The following is an 18,482-nucleotide window of genomic DNA, read 5'->3' on the forward strand; positions in this document are numbered from 1 at the left end:
CTGTGCCTCCGTTTATAAAGCCCAGGATCCCATATGTTTTATTCACAGCTGTACTAGCCTTTCCTGCAAACTTTTGAAGCTCTGCACTGCTCAACACGTTGGCAGTTGGGGCTTGAAGCGCACATTCTCAGAGAGATATAATCCGAGTATTTACAGCTCCAAAATGTCAGAGTGGTAACAGTGCTGGACTTAAGTTTTAATGGGTTTTTACCAGTGTGGGTTCGAACCCCACTCCTCGTAACTCTTTAATTGAACACCTATTAGCTCCCAGATGCTCTTTTGTTAAACTGGTACATTTAATTGTTAAATTGGTAATTATAACCAGTACACAGGGTCAAACTCGTGCAGTGCATAGTGAAGTTGAGCATGCAAACAATAATGGGTAAATCATGTACCTTTACTGGTGAAATATGGTATGATTATAAATAATCAGAGTAAAGCTTATATTTAATTGTTAAATTTGCGATGAAAAACAAAGCATACGTAAAACTGTTCAACTTCGTTGCGAAATAGGGCAAGAAAAAAAATACAAAGGCTAAAAATTACATTTCCTTGTTACATTGGATACAATACCTAATACCTGGGGAAAATTGATTGATTTTATTGTTAAATTGGGAAAGATAATCAATACACAATGTCAAACAGTTATGTAAATTATTATATTGAGTATGATAAACAACATACAGGATAACAAGGGTAGATTTAAAAATTACATGCTGTATGATAACTATTACACATGGTAAAACTGGAGCATTTCATTGTTAAATTTGGAATGATTATCAATACAGAGGGAAAACGATTACATTTAATTGCCATAAGGTGTATGAATTAACTGTGAAAATAGATGTCAACAGATATGATGTGATAAGGATTACAGAGACGTGGCTCCAGGATTATCAGGTGGGAACTCAACATTCAATGGCATTCAACATTCTGAAACGATAGAATAAAAGGAAAAGGAGATGGGTAACATTGCTATTTAAAGAGGAGATTAATGCAATAGTTAGGTAGGACATTAGCTTGGATGATGTGGAATCTATATGCGGAGCTGCAGAACACCAAATTGCAAAAATAATTAATGGGAGTTGTGTACAGACCTCCAAACAGTAGTAGTGATGTTGGAGAGGGCATCAAACAGGAAATGAGGAGTGTATACAATAAAGGTACAGCAGTTATCATGGGTGACTTTAATAAGCATATAGATTGAGCTAACAAACTGGAAGCAATACGGTAGAGGACGATTTCCTGGAGTGCATAACGGATGGTTTTCTTGACCAATATGTCGAGGAACCAACGAGGGGGGAGACCATCTTAGACTGGGTGTTGTGTCATAAGAGATAATTAATTAGCAATCTCGTTGTGGGAGGCCCTTGGGGAAGGGTGACCATAATGTGGTGTAATTCTACATTTGGATGGAGAATGAAACAGTTAATTCAGAGACCATTGCCCAGAACTTAAAGAAGGGTAACTTTGAAGGTATGAGGCGTGAATTGGCGAGGATAGATTGGCGAATGATACTTAAGGGGTTGACTGTGGATGGGCAATGGCAGACATTTAGAGACCGCATGGATGAACTACAACAATTGTACATTCCTGTCTGTCGTAAAAAAAGGGAAGGTGGCTCATCCGTGGCTATCAAGGGAAATCAGGGATAGTATTAAAGCCAAGAAAGTGGCATACAAATTGGCCAGCAATTGCCGTGAACCTGTGGACTGGGATACGTTTGGAACACAGCAAAGGAGGATAAAGGGTTTGATTAGGGCAGGGAAAATAGAGTATGAGAGGAAGCTTGCAGGGAACATTAAGGCGTACTGCAAAAGCTTCTATAGATATGTAAAGAGAAAAAGGTTAGTAAAGACAAACGTAGGTCCTCTGCAGTCAGAATCAGGGGACGTCATACCGGGGAACAAAGACATGGCAGACCAATTTAACAAGTACTTTGGTTCGGTATTCACTGAGGAGGACACAAACAACATTCCGGATATAAAAGGTGTCAAAGGGTCTAGAAAGAAGGAGGAACTGAGGGAAATCCTTATTAGTCGTGAAAATGTGTTGGGGAAATTGATGTGATTGAAGGCCGATAACTTCCCAGGACCAGATGGACTGCATTCCAGATTACTTAAGGAGGTGGCCTTGGAAATAGCGGATGCAATATTCCATAGAATCTGAATCAGTTCCTGTGAAGTGGAGGGTAGCCAATGTAACCCCACTTTTTTTAAAACGGAGGAAGAGAGAAAAAGGAAATTATAGACCGGTCAGCCTGACCTCGCTAGTGGGTAAAATGATGGAATCAATTATTAAGGATATCATAGCAGCGGATTTGCAAAGAGGTGATATGATAGGTACAAGTCAACATGGATTTGTGAAAGGGAAATCATGCGTGACAAAACTTCAGGAATTTTTTGAGGTTGTTTCCAGTAGAGTGGACAAGGGAGAACCAGTTGATGTAGTTTATTTGGACTTTAAGAAGGTTTTCGACAAGGTCCCACATAAGAGATTAATGAGCAAAGTTAAAGCACATGGGATTGGGAGTAGTGTGCTGACGTTGATTGAGAACTGGTTGGCAGACAGGAAGCAAGTATAACGAGTACATGGGTATTTTCAGAGTGGCAGGCCGTGACAAATGCGTACCGCAAGGTTCTGTGCTGGGGCCCCAGCTCGTTACATTGTACATTAATGATTGAGACGATGGGATGAAATGTAGTATCTCCAGATTTGCGGGTGACTCTAAGTTGGGTGGCAGTGTGAGGTGGGAGGAGGATGCTATGAGGCTGCAGAGTGACTTGGATACATGAGATGAGTAGGCAAATGCATGGCAGATGAAGTACAATGTGGATAAATGTGAGGTTATTCACTTTGGTGGTGAAAACAGAGACTATTTTCTGAATGGTGACAGATTAGGAAAAGGGGAGGTGCAACGAGACCTGGGTGTCATGGTACATCAGTTATTGAGGGTTGGCATGCAGGTACAGCAGACGGTTAAGAATGCAAATGGAATGTTGGCCTTCATCGCTAGGGAATTTGAGTACAGGGGCACGGAGGTGTTACTGCAGTTATACAGGGCCTTGATGAGGCCACACCTGGAGTATTGTGTACAGTTTTGGTTTCCTAACTTGAGGAAGGATATTTTTGCTTTTGAGAGAGTGCAGCGAAGTTTCACCAGACTGATTCCCGGGATGGCGAGACTTACATATCAAGAAAGATTGGATCAACTGGGCTTGTATTCACTGGGGTTCAGAAGAATGAGGGGATCTCATAGAAATGTTTAAAATTCTGATGGGTTTAGACAGGTCAGATGCACGTAGAATGTTCCCAACGTTGGGGAAGTCCAAAACCAGGGGTCACAGTCTAAGAATAAGGAGTAAGCCATTTAGGACCGAAATGAGGAGAAAATTCTTCACCCAGAGAGTGGTGAACCTGTGGAATTCTCTACCACAGAAAGTTGTTGAGGCCAATTCACTAAATATATTCAAAAAAGACTTCGATATAGTTCTTACTACTCGGGGGCTCAAGGGGTATGGCGAGAAAGCAGGAATGGGGTACTGAATTTGCATGTTCAACCATGAACTCATTGAATGGTGGAGCAGGCTCGAAGGGCCGAATGGCCTACTCCTTCCTTCACCTATTTTCTATGTTTCTATGTTTCTATGTTCCTCGAGCTAACTGCCCTGGTGCTGGTTGTACTACCTTTTTTTCTGGCGAAAATTCGTGTGGAGCTCCAAATTTCCCTTTATCTGGAGCTCCAAATTGTGCGGTTTATGAAGCACATAATTGTCCTTTTTACGTGGCTAGTAGTTTGCCGATTATATATTGCTCCGAATTGTCCTTTTTAAGTTGCGCTCTCCTAATTACCCTGCAACATGACCATAAAATGCACCTTTTCTGGAGGTAACTCTCCTCTTTGTAAACATAATTCCCATGCTTCTGGAGCTAATTGTGCTGTACTGTGATTATTCCTCCGTTCCTGGAGCTCGCTTCCTTTGTTTCTGGAGTTAATTCCTCTTTTTCTGGGGCTGCTAATTTACCATTTTCTGTAACTACTATTTTCATTTTTCAAGACCTAATTCCACAGTTTCTGGACCAAATTCCGCTGCTTCTAGCGCTTAGTCACTTGTTTCTTGCGCTGATTAACTTCTTTCTGCGCTAATTACTGTGTTCCTGGAGCTCCTACTTCCCCTCTTTCTGCGACTCCTAATTTCCTTGATCCCGGAGGAATTTCCGCTCTTTCGGAAGCTGATTCAGTTTTTTCTCGACCTAACACATTTGTTTCCGGAGAAAGAGACATAATTTCTGGAAATCCTAGTTCCTCTCTTTCTGGAGATTCAGAGTTGTTTTTGCAGCTTCGAACTGCCCTTTTTCTGGAGCTCCTAATTGCGCTGTTGATGAAGCACCTAATTGTCCTGCATTTATATATATATATATATATATATATATCCGCACTGTCCTGTTTATGGTGCGTCTTGTTAAAACCCCTGCTGCAGGGACAGCTAAGTCACATCTTTCTGCAGATAACTCTACTCTTTCCAGAAGCAATTACCCTGTTTCTGGAGCTAATTCCACTGATCGTGGAGCTGATAATTTCTCAGTCTGTGGAACTCCTAATTCCTCTGTTTCTGGAGCTATTTCAGTTGTTTGTGGAGATTCTAATTCTCCTCTTTCCGGAACTTCAAATTGCGCTGTTTACGAAACGCCTAATTGTGCTTTATATGTGGCTACCATTTCCACATATTTCGCTCCGAATTATTCTGTTTATGGTGCGCTCTCCTAATTCCCCTGCTACAGGAATAGCTAGTTTGCCTGTTTCTTTAACTAACTCCTCTCATTCAAAACGTAATTCCTTTGTTTCTGGAGCTACTTCTGCTGTACTGAATAACTTTCCGTGTTTCTGGAGTCCATAATTCCCCATGTTCTACAGTGCCCAATTCGGCAGTTTCTGTAGCTCCTAATTCTCATCGTTCTATATATAATTCCCATATTTCTGGAGCTAATAACTTACAATTGCTGGAAAATTCCATGGTTTCTGGAAGTCCTAGTACCCCTCTTTCTTTAACTTCTGTGTTGTTTGTGGAGCTGCTAATTGTGCTTTTTCTAGAGCTCCAAATTGCGCTGTTGATTAAGCTCCTTATTGTCCTATTGAAATGTCTACTAGTTTTATTTATATATATATATATATATATATATATAAATAAAAGTATTTTATGGTGCGCACTCCTAATTCCCCTGCTGCGGGGATACCTAATTGTCCTCTTTCCAGAGCAACCTCTGCTCTTTCTAACCGCCATTCCCCTGTTTCTGGAGCTCTTTGCGCTGTTTGTGGATCGAATTATAATGTTCCTGGGGCTGCTAATTTCCCAGTCTGCGTAGCTCCACATTCCTGTTTCTGGAGCAATGTCCCCTGTTCCTGAAGCTAATCACCTTGTATCTGCAGCTGAAAAGCGCTATTTTCTGGAGTGCGTGATTGCCTCTCTTTCTGGAGTTAATCACCATATTTCTGGACATATTTTCCCTCTCTCTGGAGCTCCTAATTCCATTTATGAAGCACTTAATTCGACGTTTGTGGCGTTAACTCCAATATTTCTGCAGCTAATTCCCCAGTTTATGGAATTAATTCCTGTAATTAAGGATATCCAATCCCCCTGTTTCTGGAGCTATTTCCTTTGTACTGGGGTTAGTTTCAACATTCCTAGAGCTGATAAATCCCATCTTAAGGGAGCTCCGAATGCCGCTGTTGCAGAACCTGGGTTCGTGGGAGCTTAGCAGGTCATCGTTCCCTTGTTTCTGGAGTTATTTCAGTTATTTACGGAGATCCTAATTCCCCTGTTTCTGGAGCTTCAATGTGCAGTGTTTATGAAACACCTAATTGTGCTTTTTATGTGGCTACCATTTCCCCAATATATTTTGCTCCGAAGTATTCTGTTTATCATTCCCTCTCCGAATACTGCTGCTACAGAAATAGCTATCATACCTGTTTCTTGAGCCAACTCTTCTCTTTCTAACTGTAAGTCCTTTGTCTCTGGGAGCTACTTCCACTGTACTGAACAAATTCCCTTTATTCTGGAGCTCGTAATTTGCCAGTTGTTAGGAAGGACATTAGCTTGGATGATGTGGAATCGGTATGGGTGGTGCTACGGAATACAAAAGGCAGAAAACGCTAGTGGGAATTGTGTACAGGCCACCAAATAATATTCGTGAGGTTGGGGACAGCATCAAACAAGAAATAAGGGATGCATGCAATAAATTTACAGCAGTAATCATGGTCGACTTTAATTTACACATTAATTGGGCTAACCGAATACGTAGAAATGCGGTGGAGGAGGATTTCCTGGAGTATATTAGGGATAGTTTTCTCGACCAATATGTCGAGGAACTAATTATGGACAGGTAACTTTGAGGTGTGAGGCGCGAATTGGCTAGATTAAACTGGCAAATGATACTTAAAGTGTTGACGGTGGATAGACAATGACAAATCTTTTAAGATCATAAGGTCGAACTTCAGCAATTTTACATCCCTATCTCGAGTAAAAATAAAACGGGGAAGGTGGCTTAAATGTGGCTAACAAAGGAAATTAAGGATAGTATTAATTCCAAAGAAGAGGCATACAAATTAGCTAGAAAAAGCAGCAAACCGGAGGACTGTGAGAATTGGAGAATTCAGCAGAAGAGTACAAAGGGTTTAATTAAGAGCCGGAAAATAGAGTATGAGAGGAAGGTTACCAGAAACATAAAAACTGACTGCAAAAGCTTCTATAGATATGTGACGAGAATGAGATTAGTGAAGAAAAACGTAGGTCCTTGCCGTCGGATTCGAGGGAATTTATAATGGGGAGCAAAGAAATGGCAGACCAATTGAACACGTATTTTGGTTCTGTCTTCACAACGGAAGAGACAAATAACCTTCCCGATGTACAAGGGTCCGAGGGTCTCGTGAGAAGGAGGAACCGAAGGATATCCTTTTTAGGCTGGAAATTGTGTTTGGGAAATTGACGGGACTGAAGGCCGATTAATCCCCAGGGCCTGATAGTCTACATCCCAGAGTACTTAAGGAAGTGGCCCAAGAAATAATGGATGCATTGGTGATAATTTGCCAACAGTCTATTGATTCTGGATCAGTTCCTATGGACTGGAGGGAACAGAATGTAACACCACTTTTTAACAAAAGAGGAAGGGAGAAAACCGGTAAGTATAGACCGGTTAGCCTGACATCGGTGGTGGGGAAACTGTTGGAATCAATCATTAAGGATTAAATAGCAGCGCAGTTGGAGAGCAGTGATAGGATTGTTCCAATCAGCATGGATTTATGAAAGGGAAATCATGCTGTACAAATCTTCTGAAATGTTTTGAGGATGTAACTAGTCGAGTCGGCAAGGGAGAACCAGTGGATGTGGTGTATTTGGAGTTTAAAAAAGAAACTTTTGACAAGGTCCCACACAGGAGATTGATGTGAAAAATCAAAGCACATAGAATTGGGGGTAATGTACTGACGTGGACAGGAATACAGGAAGCAGGGAGTCGGGATGACCGGATCATTTTCAGAATGGCAGGCAGTGACTAGTGGAGTGCCGCAGGGCTCAGTGCTGGGACCCCAGCTATTTACAATAGATATTAATGATTTAGATGATGGAATTTAGTATAATATCTACAAGTTTGCAAATGACACTAAACTGGTTGGCGTTGTGAGCTGTGAGGAAGATGCTAAGACGCTGCAGGGTCACTTGGACAGGTTAGGCGAGTGGGCAAATACCTGGCAGATGCAGTATCATGTGTATAAATGTGAGTTATCCAACATTGGGGCAAAAACACGAAGGCAGAGTACTATCTGAATGGCGGCGAATTAGGAAAAGGGTAGATGCAGCGAGACTTGAGTGTCATGGTTCATCAGTCATTGAAAGTTGGCATGCAGGTGCAGGAGGCGGTGAAGAAGGCAAATGATCCAAGAGGCAGGAGAGCGTGGTGTCGGGACGCCTATAAAGGCCCAGCTGCAGCGACAGGTGCTGGCAGTCTGAGAGGCCGTATTGCGTGGTGGCGGGAGGCCTATAAAGGCGTACTTGTACAGATTCAGCTGGAAGAGAACGCAAAAAAGAAGTAGAATGAATTCAAAAGCTGAAGTTACAGCCAAAGGAGTATGCGGTTGGCTGAATATTGATGAGCAGTTTTGCTTTTCCTTTATTATATCAGTATGTAAACTTTTCACATTGTTGTTGCCAAATGACGTGTCTCTAAGGGTTATGTCATGGCAGGAGAGCTCAGAAACGTGATATGCTCCTCCTGTACTACGTGGGAACTCAGTGACTACGTCTGCAGGAAATGTATCCAATTCCAGCACCTGACGGACAGCGTTACAAAATTGGAACTAAAGGTGGATTCACTATGCAGCATCCACGATGCTGAGAATGACGTGAATAACATTTGCAGCGATTTGGTCTTGCTGCAGATGAAGTGTCCACAACCAGATAGGGAATAGAAGAGCAACAGGAAGAGCAGTGCAATGAAGGTAGATCAAGAGCCCCCTGCGGTTATCCCACTGCAAAACAGATACACCGCTTTGAGTACTATTGAGGGGGATGACTAATCAGCGGAGGGCAGCAGCAGCCAAGTTCAAGGCACCGTGGCTGGCTCTGCTGCACAGGAGAGCAGGAAAAAGAGTGGGAGAGCGATAGTGATAGTGGATTCAATCGTAAGGGGAATAGATAGGCGTTTCTGCGGCCGCAACCGAGACTCCAGGATGGTATGTTGCCTCCCTGGTGCAAGGGTCAATGAAGTCATAGAGCGGGTGCAGGACATTCTGAAAAGGGAGGGAGAAAAGCCAGTTGTCGTGGTGCACATTGGTACCAGTGATAGAGGTAAAAAAAAGGGGTAAGGTCCTACGAGACGAATTCAAGGTGTTAGGAGCTAAATTAAAAACTAGGACGTCAAATGTAGTAATATCGGGATTGCTACCAGTGCCACGTTGTAGTCAGAGTCGGAATCGCAGGATAGCTCAGATAAATACGTGGCTTGAGCAGTGGTGCAGTCGGGAGGAATTCAAATTCCTGGAGCATTGAAACCTTTCTGGGGGAGGTGGGACCAGTACAAACCGGACGGTCTGCACCTGGGAAGGTCTGGATCAATGTCCTGGGGGGAATATTTGCTAGGGCTGTGGGGGAGGAGTTAAACAATATGGCAGGGGGATAGGAACCTATACAGGGAGGCAGAGGAAAACAAGAGGGAGACAGAGGCAAAAGATAGGAAGGAGAGTATGAACATTGGAGGACAGAGAATCCCAAGACAAAAAGCAAAATGGGCCACATAACAGTAAAATTGTAACGGGGCAAGGTGTGTTACAATACAAGCCTGAAGGCTCTGTGCCTAAATGCGTGGCGTTTTCAGAATAAGGTGGACGAATTAACTGCGCAGATAGCAGTTAATGAATATGATGTAATTGGCTTCACAGAGACATGGCTCCAGGGTGACCAAGGCTGGGAGCTCAACATCCAGGGGTATTAAACTTAGGAAGGATAGACAGAGAGGAAAAGGAGGCGGAGTGGCGTTGCTGGTTAAAGAGAACCTTAATGAATTGTAAGGAAAGAAATTGGCTTGGATGATGTGGAATCGATATGGGTGGATCTGCGGAATACCAAAGGACAGAAAACGTTGGTGGTAGTTGTGTACAGGCCACCAAACAGTAGTAGTGAGATTGGGAACAGCAGCAAACAAGAAATAAGGGATGTATGCAATAAAGGTACAGCAGTTATCATGAGCGACTTTAATTTACAGATAGATTGGGCTAACCAGAATGGCAAAAATGCGGTGAAGGAGGATGTCCTGGAGTGTATTAGAGATGGTTTTTTCAACAATATTTCGAGGAAACAACTGGATACTTGGCCATCCCAGACTGGGTGATGTGTAACGAGAAGGGACTAATTAGCAAATCTTGTCGTGCGAGGTCCCTTGGGGAAGAGTGACCATAATATGGTAGAATTCTTTATTAACATGGAGAGTAACACAGTTAATTCAGAAACTAGTGTCCTAAACTTAAGGAAAGGAAGCTTCAACGGCATGAGGCGCGAATTGGCTAGTAGAAACTGGAAAATGTTACTGAAAGGGTTGACAGTGGATAGGCAATGGCAAACATTTATAGATCACATCAGTGAACTTCAACAGTTGTACATCCCTGTCTGGAGTAAAAATAAAACAGGGAAGATGGCTCAACCGCGGTTAACAATGCAAATAAAGGATAGTGTTAGATCGAAGGGAGAGGCATGTAAATTGGCCAGATAAAGCAGCAAACCTGAGGACTGGGAGAAATTTAGAATTCATCAAGGAGGACAACGTGTTTAATTCGGAGGGGGGGAAATAGAATATGAGAGGAAGCTTGCCAGGAACATAAAAACTGACTGCAAAAGCTTCTATAGGTATGTGAAGAATAAAAGATTAGTGAAGACGAACGTTGGTCCCTTGCAGTCGGACTTAGGTGAATTAATAATGGGGAACAAAGAAATGGGAGACCAATTGAGCAAATGCTTTGGTTTTGTCTTCAGGAAGGAAGACACAAATGACCTTCCGGAAGTTCTAGGGGACTAGAGGTCTAGTGAGAAGGAGGAACTGCGGGATATCCTTATTAGGCGCGAAATTGTGTTGCGGAAATTGATGGGATTGAAGGCCGATAATTCCCCGGGGCCTGATTGTCTGCATCGCAGAGTACTTAAGGAGGTGGCCCTAGAAATAGTAGATGCATTGTGATATTTTTCCAACGGTCTATCGAATCTGGATCAGTTCCTATGGACTGGAGTACAGCAAATGTAACACCACTTTTTAAAAAAGGAGGGAGAGAGAAAACGGGAAATTATAGACCGCTTAGTCTGACATCAGTTGTGGGTAAAGTGTTGGAGTCAATTATTAAAGATGAAAGAGCAGCGTATTTGGAGAGCAGTGACATGATCGGTTGCAGTCAGCATGGATTTGTAATAGGGAAATCAAGCTTGACAAATCTTCCGGAATTTTTTGAGGATGTAACCAGTAGAGTGGACAAGAGGGAACCAGTGGATGTGCTGTATTTGAACTTTCAAAAGGCATTTGACCACATCCCAAATAAGAGATTGTTATGCAAAATCAAAGCACATGGTTTTGGGGTAATGTACTGGCGTGGATTGAGAATTGGTTGGCAGACAGGAAGCAGAGAGCCGGGATAAACGGGTCCTCTTCGGAATGGGAGGCAGTGACTAGTGGAGTGTCACAGGGCTCAGTGCTGGGACCCCAGCTCTTTAAAATATACATTAATGATTTGGATGAAGGAATTGAGTGTAATATTTCCAAATTTGCAGATGACAGTAAAATGGGAGGTAGGGTGTGCTGTGTGGAGGATGCTAAGAGGATGTAGGGTGATTTGAACAGGTTGGGTGAGTGGGCAAATGCATGGCAGATGCAGTATAATTTGGATAATTGTAAGGTTATCCACATTGGTGGCAGAAATTCGAGGGCAGAGTATTATCTGAATTGTGGCAGATTAGGATAAGGGGAGGTGCAACGAGACCTCGGTGTCATGGTTCATCAGTCATTGAAAATTGGCATGCAGGTGCAGCAGGCAGTGAAGAAGGCAAATGGCATGTTGGCCTTCATATCTAGGGCATTTGAGGATTGGAGCAGGGAGGCCTTATTGCAATTGTACAGGGCCTTGCTGAGGCCTCACCTGGAATATTGTGTTCAGTTTTGTTCTCATATTCTAAGGAAGGATGTTCTTGCTATTGAGGGAGTGCAGCGAAGGTACAGCAGATTCATTCCAGGGGTGGCTGGACTGACAATGAGGAGAGACTGCATCAACTGGGACTTTATTCAATGGAGTTTAGAAGGATGAGACGTGATCTCATAGAAACGTATACGATTCTGACGGGACGGGGTTGTTGAGATGCAGGAGGAGTGTTCCCGATGTTGGTGAAGTCCAGAAGCAGGGGACACAGTCTTAGAATAAAGAGTAGGCCATTTCGGACTGAGATAAGGAGTACTTCTTCACTCAGAGAGTTATTAACCTGTGGAATTCCCTACCGCAGAGAGTCGTTGATGCCAGTTCATTGGATGTATTCAAGAGGGAGTTAGATATAGCCCTTCCGTCTAAAGGGATCAAGGGGTATGTAGAGAAAGCGGGAAAGGTGTACTGAGGAAATTAATCAGCCATGATTATATTGAATGGTGGTGCAGGCTCGAAGGGCCGAATGGCCGACTCCTTCACGTATTTTCTTTGTTTCAATAATTCTATGGTATGTTGGCCTTCATAGCAAAGGGATTTGAGTATAGGAGCAGGGAAGACTTGCTGCAGTTGTACACGGCCTTGGGGAGGTCCCACCTGGAATATTGCGTTCAGTTTTGGTCTCCTAATCTGAGGAAGGTCGTTCTTGCTATTGACGGAGTGCAGCGAATGTTCACCACACTGATTCCAGCGATGGCTAGACTGACATATGAGGAGAGACTGGATCAAATCGGCCCTTATACTCTAGAGTTTAGAAGGATGAGAGGGGAATCTCATAGAAACATATAAGATTCTGACTGGACTGGACAGGCAAGATGCGGGTAGAACGTGCCCGATGTTGGGGAAGTGCAGAACCAGGGGACACAATCTTTGCTGATGGGGCAGTCCATTTAGTGGTGAGATGAGGAGAAACTTCTTCACTCAGAAAGTTGTTACCCTGTGGGATTGCATGCCACAGAGAGTTGTTGATGCCAGTTCATTAGGTATATTGAAGAGGGTGTTAGCGATGGCCCTTACGGCTAAAGGGATCAAGTGGTAGGGAGAGAAATCAGGGAAGGGGCACTGAAGGGATCATCAGCCATGATCTTATTGAATGGTGGTGCAGGCTCTAAGGGCCGAATGGCCTAATCCTGCACCGATTTTCGATGTTTCTATGTTTCTATGTTTCCTCCCTTCCCCACTTTCCCTGCCGGTGAACTTGGCTGCATTCTGTTACATCACTATCTTTTTCCAGTTCTGACGAAAGGTCTTTGACCTGAAACGTTAAATCTGCTTCTTGCTGCAGCAATGCTGCCTGACCTGTTGAGTTGTGTATCAGTAATTCACGCTGGGCGAGCACGTAAAAATGCTGCGTGACTATGTTAACGAGATCACCGTGAAAATAAATTCGATAATGCAAAAACTCCAAGTGATGCAACAGTGTGGATGCTCCCAGATGACTGGTGTGGAATTATTGCTCAAAATTTCGATCAGCAATCAAGATAATCAAAACGATGCCTGACAATATCTACCCAAGAAAGTATAATACAAGGCAATAGGTAAAATGATGAAATTATACGGGTCTCTCGTAATACAATAGCTGCATTAACGCGTCTAATTGTGGTAACTGAGACACAAGGGATTCAATCACGCACTGAGCAGTGGAGAGAAAATCCACGAGACTAATCCCGAGTGCTGGATATCTCAGTTATTAGGAAGGACTGCTAAACCTTAAGCTCTTCTGCTTTGTAAATAACTCGGAAATGATTAATCAGCAATTTATTTCCAATTGCACGATTGGTGGAGAGCATGGCGTTGGGAGAATTTAAATTCTGAAAATGAAATTTAGGTAGGATAATAATGATTTATTTCTGCACATGGAGTGTGATAAACATTTGGAAGTTACTTCCAGGTACAGTCATAGCAGTTAACACTCCGGAATCAGCAAAGACCCATTGGAGGCTACAATACGGGAGTTTACGATAATTCTGGATCGATGAGTTGAGATGGGGTCCATCATTTAGAATTAACGGCGAATGTGGCTCAACCATGGCTAACAAGGGAAATTAAGGATAGTGTTAAATCCAAGGAAGAGATCTATAAATTGGCCAGAAAACGTAGGAAACCTGAGCACTGGGAGAAATTTAAAATTCAGCACAGGAGGACAAAGACTTTATATGAGGAGGGGGAAAATAGAACATGAGAGGAAGCTTGCTGGGAACAAAACATGGATTGTAAAAGCTTCTATAGATATATGAAGAGAAAAAGATTAGTGACGACAAACGTAGGTCCCTTGCAGTCAGATTCAGGTGAATTTATAATGTTGAACAAAGAAATGGCAGACCAGTTCAGTTGAACAGAGAAAATTAGAAACATAGAATATAGTTGCAGGAGAAGGCCATTCGACCCTTTGAGCATGCATCACAATTTAAGAAGGTCATAGCTGATCATTCATCTTAGTACCCTTTTACTCCTTTCTCTCCATAGGCCTTGATCCCTTCAGCCATAAAGGCAATATCTAACTCACTCTTGAATATATCCAATGAACTGACTTCAACAAGTCTCTGCGGTACGGAATCCCACAGGTTAATAACTCTCTGAGTGAAAGGTTTCTCCTCATTTCAGTCCTAAATGGCTTACCTCTAATCCTGAGACTACGTTCCCTGTTTTTGGACTTCCACAACATCGGGAACATTTTTCCTGCATCTAACCTGTCCAGCCCCGTCAGAATTTTATATGTTTCTTTGAGATCCCTTCTCATCCTTCTAAACTCCAGTGAATACAGGCGCAGTCGATTCAGTCTCTCCTCATATGTCAGTCATGCCATCCCAGGAATCAGTCTGGTGAGCAATCGCTGCACTCGCTCAAAATAAAGAACGTCATTCCTCAGATTAGGACACCAAAACTGAACACAATATTCCAGGTGAGTCCTCACTAAGGCCCTGTACAACTGAAGTAAGACCTCCCTGCTCCTATACTCAAATCCACGAGCGATGAAGGCCAACATATCTTTTGCGTTCTTCACCGCCTGCTGAACCTGCATACTAATTTTAAATGACTGATGTATCATGCCAGCAGGTCTCGTTGCACCTGCCCTTTTCCTGATCTGCTTCCATTCAGATAATATACTGCCTTCGTGTTTTTGCCAGCAAAGTTGTTCAACTGAACTGGTCTGCCATTTCTTTGTTCAACATAATATCAACATTATACTGCATCTGCCACGCCTTTGCCCACTCACCTAACCTGTCCAAGTAACCTGCAACCTATTAACGTCTTACTCACAGCTCACACTGCTACCAACTTAATTTCATAAGCAACTTCGAGATATTACACTCAATTCCCTCATCCAAAACATTAAAGTATATTGTAAATAGCCTCTTTCCCAGCACTGAGCCCCGCGGCACCCCACGAGTCACTGCTTGCCATTCTGAAAAGGACCCGTTTATCCCGACTCTCTGCTTTCTGTCTGCCAACCATTTCTGTAACGACGTCAGTGCATCACACACAATACCATGTGCTTTAATTTTGCAAACCAATCTCTTGGGTGCGACCTTATCAAAAGCCTTTTCAAAGTCCAAATACACCACATCCACTGGTTCTCCTTTGTCCACTCTATATCCTCAAAAAACTAAAAGATTTGTCAAGCATGATTTCCCTTTCATAAATCCAAGCTGATTAGGACCGATCCTTTCACTGCTTTCCAAATGCGTTGCTATTTCATCTTTAATGATTTATTCCTACATTTTCCCCACTACTGATGTCAGGCTAACCGGGCTAAAATTACCCGCTTTCTCTCTCCCTCATTTTTTAAAAAGTGCTGTTACATTAACTACCCTCCAGACCATAGGAACCGATCGCGAGTCGAAAGACTGCTGGAAAATGATCATCATGCATCCACTATTCTTAGGGCTACGTCCTTAAGTATTCTGGGATGCAGACTATCAGGCCCCGGGGATTTATCAGCCTTCAATCCCATCAATTTTCGAACGCAATTTCACGCCCAATAAGGATTTCCTTCAGTTTTTCCTTCTCTCTAGACTCTCGGTCCCCCAGTATTTCTGGACGTTTATTTGTGTCTTCCTTCATGAAGACAGAACCGAAGTATTTGTTTAACTGGTCCGTCATTTCTGTGTTTCCCATTATGAATACACCTGTAACTGAATTCAAAGGACCTAAATTTGCTTTCACTAATAATTTTCTTTTCACATATCTACAGACGCTTTTGCAGTCAGTTTTTATGTTCCCAGCAAGCTTCCTCTCATTCTCTATTTTCCCCCTCCAAATAAACCGTTTGTCCTCCTTTGCTGAACTCTAAATTTCTCCCAGTCCTCAGGTTTGCTACTTTTTCTGGCCAATTTAAAGCCATCTTCCTTGGAATTAAATCTATCCTTAATTTCCCTTGTTTGCCATGGGTGAGCCACCCTCCCCGTTTTATTTTTACTCCAGTCAGTGATGTAGAATTGTTGAAGTTCACCCATGTGCTCTTTAAATATTTGCTTTGCCTATCTACCTTCAACGCTTTACTATCATTCGCCAGTCGATCTAGCAAATTCACGTCATTACGCTCGAAGTTACCTTTTCTTAAGTTCAGTACCCTAGTCTCTGAATTAACTGCGTCACTCTCCATCTTAATAAAAAATTCAACCATATTAAAGTCACTCTTCCCCAAGGGGCCTCTCACAACAAGATTGCTAATTACTCCTTTCTCATTCACATCACCCAGTCTAGGGTGGCCAGTCCTCTAGTTGGTTTCTCGACATATTGTTCTAGAAAACCATCCCTAATACACTCTAGCAAATCCTCCTCCAACGTATTGCTATCAGTTTGGTTAGCCCAATCTATAAATCGTTTAAAGTCGCAAATGATAACTGCTGTACCTTTTTTGCACGCATCCCTAATTTCTTGTTTGATTCTGTCCTTTCCCTCATTGCTACTGTTTGGTGGTCTGTACACAAGTGCCACTCGTGTTTTCTGCCCTTTGTATTCCTCAGTTCTATCCATACAGATTCCACATCATCCAAGCTAATGTCCTTCCTAACGATTGCCTTAACGTCCTCTTTAACCAATAACGATACCCCTCTCCTTTTCATTTCTGTCTATCCTTCCTGAATGTTGAATACCACTGGATGTTGAATTCCAAGCCTTGGTCACCCGGGAGCCATGTCACCGTGATGCCAATTATATCATATGCATTAACTGTTTTCTGCGCAGTTAAATCTTCCACCTTATTCCGAATACGCCTCGCATTGCGGCTTGTCTTTTTATAACTGTTTGCCCTTTTGGAATTTCGCTGTAAAGTGGCTTTTTTTGATTTTTGCTTCGGGTTTCACTGCCGTCCACTTTTCCTTTTCATCTTTCTATATTTTGCTTCTACCACCATTATACTTTCCTCTGTCAACCTGCATAGGTTCCCAACCCCTGCCGTATTAGTTTAACCCTTCCACAACAGCACTAGCAAGGACATTGGTTCCAGTCCTACCGAGGTGCAGATCGAACGATTTGTACTTGTCCCACCTTCCCCAGAAACGGTTCATATGTCCCAGGAATTTCAAACCCCCCCTACTGCACCACTCCTCAAGCCACGGATTCAGATTAGCTATGCTGCAATTCCTACTCTGACTAGCACGTGACACTGGTAGCAATCGGGAGACTGCTACATTTGAGGCCCTACCTCTTAATTTAACTGCTAGCTCCCAAAATTCAGCTTGCAGGACCTCGTCGCGTTTTTTTACCGATATCGTTGATACCAGTATGCTCCACGACAACTGGCGGTTCACAAGTCCCCTCCAAAATGTACTAAATTTGGGAGTGTCTATGGATGCTCTTTAAATGGACTTCAAGAAGATCTTTGACATGAACGATTCTTAACAATAATGAAGGCAGCTGGACTTGGAATTGGTCGAAAAACTAGCGTTACTAGGTTTTCGAAATCGAGGGATAGAATTTAAAATCAAAAAGAACATACTACAGCTTTATAAATAACTCTTCCGTCCTCAGCTCGCGTATTGTGGACAATTCTGCCCACCACAATTCAGGAAACATAGAAACATAGAAAATACAGCGCAGAAGGAGGTCATTTCAGCCCATCGTGTTTGAGCCGGCCGACAAAGAGTCACATGGCCCTTGGTCAGCAGCCCTAAAGATAACATATAAACTTATGCACAATGACGGAAAGGCAAAGATGACCCAACCCAACCAATCCACCAGAAATGACTGTGACACCATTATACTGAAAAAATTTGCATTCCACCGCAACCGGAGCCAGGTGACCGCCTGGGAGAGGCAAAAACCAGGTAAAAACCCAGGCCAATTTAGCGAGATAAATCTGCGAAAATTCCTCTCTGATACATCCAGGCGATCGACACTAGTTTAGGAGATCACCCTGGCCATATTCGATTCGCTGCAGTACTTACCATTATATCTGCGCCGTCCAATAAACGTTCATCCAGTCTAATCCCAATTTCCAGCTCTAGGTCCGTAACCCAGCCGGTTATTGCACTTTTAGTGCCCATCTAACCATCTCTTAAAAATGGTGAGGATTACCTCATCGACCACTCTTCCAGGCAATGAGTTCAAGATCCCCACAACCCTCTGTTTAAAGATGCTCCCCTCAAATTCCCTCTAAGCTTTCCACCACTCACCTTGAAATTATGCTCTCTCGAAACAGACCCCTGCACCAATGGAAATAGACCCCTAATATCCACTCTGTCCAGTCTCCTCAATATTTTGTATACCCCGATGTGGTCTTCTCTGAACGTCCTCTGCTCCAATGAGAACAAACTCA

Source organism: Pristiophorus japonicus, chromosome 28 (assembly GCF_044704955.1).
Source record: "Pristiophorus japonicus isolate sPriJap1 chromosome 28, sPriJap1.hap1, whole genome shotgun sequence".
NCBI classification, from domain to species: Eukaryota; Metazoa; Chordata; class Chondrichthyes; family Pristiophoridae; genus Pristiophorus; species Pristiophorus japonicus.